Genomic DNA, 9,136 nt, shown 5'->3' on the forward strand with positions numbered 1-9,136 from the left:
TCAGTTTGTTCTCAGTTTTTCAGAGTCTCTTATGCTTTGGCTCCCTCCCTCTCTTAACTTTTTTTTCCCCTTCCCCTCCCCCATGGGTTTCTGTTAAGTTTCTCAGGATCCACATAAGAGTGAAAACATATGGCATGTGTCTTTCTCTGTATGACTTATTTCACTTAGCATAACACTTTCCAGTTCTATCCACGTTGCTACAAAGGGCCATATTTCATTTTTTCTCATTGCCAAGTAGTATTCCATTGTATATATAAGCCACAACTTCTTTATCCATTCATCAGTTGATGGACATTTAGGCTCTTTCCATAATTTGGCTATTGTTGAAAGTGCTGCTGTAAACATTGGGGTACAAGTTTCAGAAAGCATCTGACTCTTGATTTAGGTTCAGGTCCTGAGAGATTCTCTCCTTCTCTCTCTGCCCCTCCCTCCTTCCCTCTCTCTCTAAATAAATAAATAGACATTTAAGAAAACAAAAACAGGGGCGCCTGGGTGGCTCAGTCGGTTAAGCCTCCAACTTCAGCTCAGGTCATGATCTTGTGGTTTGTGAGTTGAAACCCCACATCGGGCTCTGTGCTGACAGCTCAGAGCCTGGAGCCTGCTTCCGATCCTGTGTCTCCTTCTCTCTCTGCCCCTCCCCTGTTCACGCTCTGTCTCTTAATAATAAATAAATGTTAAAAAAAAATTTTTTTTTAAAAACACAAAAACAAAAACCATGCTTTTGGCCTAGTTGCTCCAACTTGCCTACAGCTCGCCTCAAGACACGGACACTAGAGACCTCCCTGTTGAATGTGCCATTTGTGAATTTATCCAAGATATTCTCCCTCATTTGGCTAGAACAATGTTGTGAAAGATCATCAGACTCCTTACTGAAATCAAGCGGTATTGACCGATACCATACTTTGCATCTACAAATCATCAATCTGGTGAAGAAGAACAACGAATTTGTTTCGGGTGTTTTGTTCTGGTGAACTATGACCATGCTTACTTCTCTTGTCTTCCAACCTCTTCCAGGATCTGCTGTAATGCCCCCGGTTTCGAATCCGAGAGACCACCAAGGAGCCGATACCGATGCAAACGCATGAGGGTTTACTTGCAAGCTCGAGCTTGGGCCCAAGTATACCCGACAGAGCGGAGCAGGGACTTGGACCCCTAGGTTGAAAGGCACAGCAGTTTTATAGGGGCCAGTGGCCAATGAGATTGTAACACACACAGAAAGTTGCATAGTCATGTTAGTCCACATGCAGGTGGCCAATTGAATTATAATTTACCCTATAGTAACTGTTTGAACTAGCCTATCACTCTGGTCAGAATTGGCGTGCAAGTTTGGCGGGCAAAAGGCGGGGTTTACATTCTTTGGCGGTTAGGGGTTCTGCATTCCTATTTGAGCCGGTTTCCAGTAAGGGTATGCTCAACGGCTTGACTAGGGTGGGGGAGTGTCTTAAGCAATAAGTAGGTCATGTGGGGGTTATACATGAGATGGTGGGTGTAGCACAAAATGGAGTTAGTCTTGCTCTGCTTGTCCAGGGGTAGGGGATTTTTGTTAAATTCCTTGGGTCCCACACTGCCTGAGACTGATAGTAGTGCTTTCTTCCTTTTTTTTTTTTTTAAAGTTTTATTTATTTATTTATTTATTTTGAGAGAGAGACAGAGAGACAGAGAGACAGAGAGAGAGAGAGAGAGAGCAGGGGGCAGGGCAGAGAGAGAAGAGAAGGGGACTGAGGATCCTAAGCAGGCTCTGTGATGACAGGCAGGGGCTCAAACTCAGCCTTGAGATAGTGACCTGAGCCAAAGTTGGATGTTCAACCATTCAACCGATTGAGCCATCCAGGCGCCCCAACAATATGAACCCACTTAAATTAAATCTCCAACTTAGACTTTACTTTGGTCTCTAAACTCACACATCCAACCTCTTACTGAACATCTCCCCTTGAATATCGAGCAGGTATCTTGAATTTATCGTGACTGAAACAGAACTCTTGGTACATTCTTACCTCTTAAGCCTGTTAATACCAATACATTCTCAGTCTACTAAATGGCACCCCCATTCACTCAATCACTCAGCTGAAAGAACTCAGAGCTTCTTCTGGATTTCTGGCTCCCCACTAAGCTGTGTATTCTTGAACTCAGTCCCAATGGTGTCCAGTTGAGTAGGGCAGAGGTAATAGCTTCTGGTTCAGTGGTGTTTTTTGGGAGTCTTTCTTAAAGGCTCACCCTGGAGCTCACTTCCCCACTGCTTGCAAAGATTTTGTAGGTTCCTAGTAGCCTGAATTACATCTCTTTCTATTTAAATTAACTAGAGTAGTTTCTGCCATCTGGTGCAGTACCATTTAGGAATACATATACATATATGTTTGTAAATGTAGCAAAGCAAAGAGGAAGGACACCCTGACAGAACTCGATTTTGTAAATCCCCCTTCTGAGAAGGAACGTAAGAAACACAGAATCTGAGACTTCCTTTTAAGATGGGAATAATTGCTTGTTAATAGGAAATTATGAAGCTATCACGGGCACCCTTGTTTACTCAGGGGCAGTAAAATAGTAAATTGACGTGGTGTGGAATATTCTATAATACCTTGTGAGTTACAGAATGCCCTGGCTGAATTGCTTAGGCAAGGTGTAGAGGTCTCAATGGCATTTTACTGTGCTCTGCTCTTTCTCTTGGGTAATACTTCCCCCATGTTTTCTGCTACCCACGGTGTAGGAAGGGAAGAGCTCACTCAGCTGGGCTATGGAAATCTTTACTGAAATGTAAATCCTACCCCTTATGTCTGCTAATTTTAATATTTATAAGGGGTGCCTGGGTAGGTCAGTCGGTTAAGTGTCCCACTTCTACTTCGGCTCAGGCCATGATCTTGTGGTCTGTGAGTTCGAGCTCTGCATTGGGCTCTGTGCTGACAGCTCAGAGCCTGGAGCCTGCTTGGGATTCTGTGTCTCCCTCTCTCTCTGCCCCTCCCCCTCTCGTGCTCTGCCTCTCTTGCTCTCAAAAATAAATAAAGCATAAAACCATGAGATCATGACCTGAGCCGAAACCCAGAGTCAGACACTTAACCAACTGAGCCACCCAGGCACCACAAGTTCTCTAAACCCACATTCCACCTGAAGCTTCGTCTTTCTTTAGTGCAGCAAATGAATTTCTTTAATTCATCAACAAATAATATATTAAGCACTTTCTGGCACTTGGGTTTCATTGGTAAATAAAACAGACAAAAATAGGGACTAAGAAGCTTCTATTGTAGTGGGATGATGAATTCAAGGAATTTCTAGTTGCTTCTGGGGCAATGAATGAGGACATTAGAAATATTTATGGTGGCTACTTGTCATTTTTCTTAGTTATTATTATTATTTTTTTTACTTCCCAACATCTATAACCTCTTCCTACTTTTGAAGAATTCTACCCTGCAGTGGACATCTGTCATTTAGAGATGCACAGTGTCCTTTGAACATCATCTCTCTCCTGTGATAGCTCTCACGTTTTAAGTTCTTCCTTCTCAAGATAGACTCCACGAACACCCTGTTTCCTAGGCTCCCGTAATGCTGTTCATGTGACATGGGCTCTGCCCTTCAACCTTCTTGCCTGTGATTTGGGTGTGAGAACAAGCAACTTGAAGCAACAGATGTGCGAGCTGGAACTTTCTTCCAGCAATAGCAGTGGCAGAAGCATCTAGTGTTTCTGGGGAGGATAGTGTGGAACTTCCCCAGTCTAATCCTATATACTTGGTGTGGACGAAGAGACACAAGGGTGGCTTCCTAAAAATTGTACCATGGTGTGGTTTGCTGTCACTACATTGTTCTTAGTTGTGCGGTTTCCTAGCCTGCTTCTCTTTTCCTCCCTCAGATTCTGTGAGCACGCCTTGAACTAGGGTGAAGGTCTGTGAGTCAGGTTCAGCAGATTAGATGCACCCAGCCCAGGCTTTATAGCAGGAGGGAAGAGGGACAGAGGGGAGGGTTTTGGTTGGCAATTTGGGGGCAGCAGCAATATCCAAGGTCCTCAGCCGACAGGGACGATGCAGGCCATGTGACCCTCAGCATTCAGCAACAGAAGCAGCACTGTGTTTCCAAGTCTGGTCTGGGGTGATTTTGATGGTTGGCCTTCTCTACTACTAGTTTTCCAGGTTTGGTTCTCTAAGCTTCCAAGGGGCCTCACCAATAGCCTGTCATTAAATATATTCTCTGCCTAGATCAGCCAGTGTAGGCACCTCTTACTCCTCACCAATTCTCAAAACCCTTCTACTGTGCACTCTGGAACCTTCTGGAACTCACCATGCCCTCTGGAACTTCAGGGTCATCATCAGCAAGATTCACTCCTTCCCCTAATCTCTCTTCTATTGTCTTGCTCTTCTTGCTCTCAAGATGTGCAAGTCTCAAATGTGGCTCTCCTCTGAGGCACCTGCTTCCACTGTTCTCCCCCCTCTCCTTGTGTCACTGGGAAGGGGGAGGGGGAGACGACCTTTCAGTCCTCATCGCTGCACCCCTATCACCTCTGAAGACCCACAATATTAATCTCAACTCAGCCAACTGTTCTACACTACACCCAACTACTCCACTACTCTTCCCTTGTCTGGTCTCTCACGTGATCTCCTGGGAGACTGAGTGACACATTCCTTTCTCCCCTCAGTCTCCAATGCTTTCCCCCATTCTTGCTCTCAGCCAGTGTCTTTGCTTCCCACTGCACTGAGAAAATTGGAGCAATCAGAAAACTTCCACAGACTCCCACCTGTCTGTTGACTCACCCTGGACCTGTGGCTGCTTCAACTCCATCTCCTCTCCAGCCACACTGAGCAGCTGCCTCTGCTCCTGGCTAAGGCTGACTCTTCCTGTGAGACACTGAATTTGGTACTCTTGTAGGCACAAGGACAACTCCTCGCCCCATCACCAGTTATCTCCTCTCCTGGATCATCCCATTCACATGCCGACCGTTATGGACGGAATGAATGTATGTGTCCCCTCCCCCCCCCCAGTCTGTATGTTGAAGCCCGAGTGTGATGGTATTTGGAGGCAGGGCCTTTGGGAGGAAATTAGGGTTAGTTGAGGTCATGTGGGTAGGTCCCATGATGGGATTAGCGTCCTTATTTATTTTATTTTTAATTTTTTAATGTTTTATTAATTTTTGAGAGAGAGAGAGAAAGACAGAGTACAAGTGGGGGAGGGGCAGAGAGAGAGAGGGAGACAGAATCCACGAAACAGGCTCCAGGCTCTGAGCTGTCAGTACAGAGCCTGATGTGGGGCTCGAACCCGTGAACCGCGAGATCATGACCTGAGCCGAAGTCAGATGCTTAACTGACTGAGCCACCCAGGTGCCCCTAGTGTCCTTCTTTAAAAAGGCACCAGAGAGGCACCTGGGTGGCTCAGTTGGTTAAGGGCCATCTTTGGCTCAGGTCATGATCTCGCGGCTTGTGAGTTCGAGCCCCGTGTCGGGCTCTGTGCTGACAGCTCAGAGCCTGGAGCCTGTTTCAGATTCTGTGTCTCCCTCTCTCTCTGACCCTCTCCCGTTCATGCTCTGACTCTCTCTGTCTCAAAAATAAATAAACATTAAAAAAAATTTAAAAATAAAAAATAAAAAGGCACCAGAGAGCTTGCTCTCTTGCTCTGTATGGACACAAAGGAGAGGTCATGTGAGCACAAAGTGAGATGGTGGCTGCCTACATGCCAAGAGACCTCAGAATGAAACCCTCCCTGCCGGCACCTTGACCTTGTACTTCCAGCCTGCAGAACTGAGAGCGGGAAATTTCTGTACCTTAAATCACCCAATCTGTGGTGTTTTGTTATGGCATCTCAAGCAGACTAAGACACCAATAGTCTATAACTTCATTTATTAAATAAATGAATAGGGGCACCTGGGTGACTTAGTTGGTTAAGTGTTCGACTCTTGGTTTCAGCTCCGGTCATGATCTCAGGGTGGTGAGTTGAAGCCTCACATTGGGCTCTGCGCTGACAGCATGGAGCCTGCTTGGCATTCTCTCTCTCTCTCTCTCTCTCTGTCTCTCCTTTCTCTGCCCTCCCCCCTCCCCCACTCACATGTGTGTGCTCTCTGTCTCCCTCAAAATAAATAAATAAACCTTAAAAAAATGAATAAGTCTATGGAGAGCCCACATTTCTCTCTCACTACTATTCGTTTTCTTCTTTTATAGCAAAAGTCTGTAAGAGTTGTTGAGGCTCATCAACTCTACACCTACTTGGCCCATTCTCCTTTGAACTCAACTGATTCATGCTTTGTCTTTATCCTCTCAGTGAAAATCCTCTTCCCAACGTCACAGAAAACCTCTGTGTTGCTAAATCCATAGATCATTCTACACCCTCACCATGCCCGACTTAGCAGCAACTGGCCCGGTGGCCCTTCCTGATGACACTCTCTGTCCTCAGCCTCTTGTACCCTCTCTTGCCTGGATGGTCTCACCTGCTATGCATATGGCTCCTGCTTGGTTTCCTCTGCAGGCTCCTCCTCATTTTCCTCATCTCTAAAGTCAGTCCCTAGGCCTCTGCTATTCTGCATGTAAAACCACTCTCTTGCTTATCTCAACTGGTCTTCTCTTCCCTAAATTATTTCTCCTACAATCTTCCTCACGCGTGACCCTCTGGCCACAGTCAGCCATATACAGCCCTTAGAGGGGCTCACCGAGGGAATCTGGGCAGGTGGCTGTGTGCAGGCTACCTGGGGCTCTGGTTTCCATGTCGATGGAATGGTTACAGAGAGGCTATTGCCAGGCTGAGGCTGAAAGGTGCCCCCACCTGTGCTAGAAATTACAGGAAACCTCTCTCTCATCTTCCTGCAATGTCCCTCCAGGGCTCTTCACTGAGAAAGCTTAATATTGGGTATACTTTTTTTTTTCCCAATGTATGAAGTTTATTGTCAAATTGGTTTCCATACAACACCCAGTGCTCATCCCAAAAGGTGCCCTCCTCAATACCCATCACCTACCCTCCCCTCCCTCCCACCCCCCATCAACCCTCAGTTTGTTCTCAGTTTTTAACAGTCTCTTATGCTTTGGCTCTCTTCCACTCTAATCTCTTTTTTTTTTCCTTCCCCTCCCCCATGGGTTTCTGTTAAGTTTCTCAGGATCCACATATGAGTGAAAACATATGGTATCTGTCTTTCTCTGTATGGCTTATTTCACTTAGCATAACACTTTCCAGTTCCATCCATGTTGCTACAAAGGGCCATATTTCATTCTTTCTCATTGCCACGTAGTACTCCATTGTGTATATAAACCACAATTTCTTTATCCATTCATCAGTTGATGGACATTTAGACTCTTTCCATAATTTGGCTATTGTTGAGAGTGCTGCTATAAACGTTGGGGTACAAGTGCCCCTATGCATCAGCACTCCTGTATCCCTTGGATAAATTCCTAGCAGTGCTATTGCTGGGTCATAGGGTAGGTCTATTTTTAATTTTTTGAGGAACCTCCACACTGTTTTCCAGAGTGACTGCACCAATTTGCATTCCTGCCAACAGTGCAAGAGGGTTCAGTATTGGGTATACTTTCAAGAAGAAATCTTCAAAGAAACATAAATTGAAAGTACATTCAGAGATGACAGGCAATAAATGGATAAGTGACCAGATGGTGAAATTCCAAACTCAAATTCTGATCCTGTGATGCGCTTAATTATTGTATCAGTTCAATTCACAGCACTAATGGGGAAGAAGTAAGACTCTAAGAACTGGGAATAGTCCCAAGATAGGAACGCTTCCATGTCAGGGAAAGACGTTTCTCTTCCTGTAAGCTGATGAACTTGTTCTTACCTTAGCAGAAAGCCCCACAACAACCTCACCTGAAAGATTTATCATGAGCCAGGTAAGCCAACTTCCTTCATGCCCCATCCTAAGTCCCCTCACTGCCTCTGGACTTGAACAAGGGCTAGGTCCCCACCATGCCCCAGCAGGCAGGTTCCAGGGACAAACCTGGGAGGAGACACAAACACACACCAAACCTGCAAGATTCTGCTCGTTGATGTCCACAATCTGGTGATCATGCATAGAAATGGATTATCAGGGTACTAGACCAAGGACAGAAAGTTAAAATAAGATTTGGTGGACTGATAGGGGGATACTTCCTAGAGATTTTGGTTTAGTCTACAAATTTGAATAGCTGGGGTGTGTATGAGTCAGGGTTCTCCCAAGAAATAGAAAAAATACTACACACACACACATATATATATATGTTATTCATATATATATATATACATACATACATAAAAAGAGACTTATTATAGGTATTGGTTCATATGGTTATGGAAGCTGAGAAGTCCCAGTCTGCTGTCTGTAAGCTGGAAAACCAGAAAGCAAGTGGTGTTACACACTGACAGTCTGGAGTCCAAAGGTCTGAGAATGAGAGGTAGGAACCAATGGTTTAAGTCCTGGTCTGAGTCTGAAGGCTGAAGAATCAGGTGTACTGGTGACCAAAAGCAGGAGAAAATAGAGGTCATAGCTCAAGCAGAGAAAGTGAATCATGCTTCCATCACCTTTTTGTTCTACCCAGGCCCTCTACAGATTAGATGGTGCCCACCTGCATTGGGGAGAGTGATCCTCTTGCCTTCGTCTACTGATTTAAATGCATATCTCCTCCAGAGACATCCTACAGACACACTCAGAAAGAATGTTTTAGCAGCTATCTGGGCCTCCCTTAGCCCAGTCGTGTTGACACATAAGATTAACCATCACAGGGTGGTATTCACAGTTCATTCAATGGCAGTCCATGCAAAGTTACTGTGAGATATCACAAATTAGTATAGTGGAAGGAAAGACTTGGAAAAATAGAAATGTTGGAATGGATTTTTTTATGCACAACCTTCCACCTTCTTCCTCATATGAGAAAGCTCATGAGACACTCCCTTCTCCAAGGTCTTGAGAAGTAGATTGGTGTGAGAGGGCTACCATCTTGATTACAGGAGCTGTGGGAAGTGGTTTGCAGCTTGGGTGGTGAAGACTTGAGTTAAGGGAACTTCTCAGTATGTGACACATCATCATCAGTCTTGACAGGAGGAACCAAGGAGAAGCCTCTATAACAAAGTAATAAATAAAATCTATAGCATGTCTCGGTGTGGTGGGGGGCGGTCATAGCATTAGAACCACCATCAAAGACCAGAATGATGCAGGGAAGGTAATTTTGATGACCACCAAACTCTATCTAAGACG

The sequence above is a fragment of the Lynx rufus genome, unplaced genomic scaffold (assembly GCF_022079265.1).
Source record: "Lynx rufus isolate CCGP_SWC_20201006 ecotype Redwood Valley unplaced genomic scaffold, mLynRuf1.p SCAF_3, whole genome shotgun sequence".
In the NCBI taxonomy this organism is placed as follows: Eukaryota; Metazoa; Chordata; class Mammalia; order Carnivora; family Felidae; genus Lynx; species Lynx rufus.